This window comes from Podarcis erhardii (assembly GCF_964252035.2).
Source record: "Podarcis erhardii genome assembly, chromosome: 13".
Lineage (NCBI taxonomy): Eukaryota > Metazoa > Chordata > Lepidosauria > Squamata > Lacertidae > Podarcis > Podarcis erhardii.
In genome coordinates, this window is record NC_138502.1 from 51485079 (window position 1) to 51485349 (window position 271).

A 271-nucleotide genomic window follows, 5' to 3' on the forward strand; every position below is an offset into this window, starting at 1 on the left:
GGAGGCGCCGCCCACTCAGCCGCTGAGGAGTCGGCGCTCAGTTGCCGGGCAACGGCTGAGCGAGTTCCGCCTTCGGAGCCGCCGGGCGGGAGGTGGGCGCTGAGGAGGCGAGAGAAGCAAGAAGCAGCAGCTGCGAGGAGCAGGGCTGGATCTGTGGCACAAAACACAACATGTCCCAGAAACACCCAGAAAGTACAAAATAAATGCAGCTGCCTAAGAACACGAACCAGTCCCAAAATAGGATATAAAGGAACCTCTTAAATATACATGT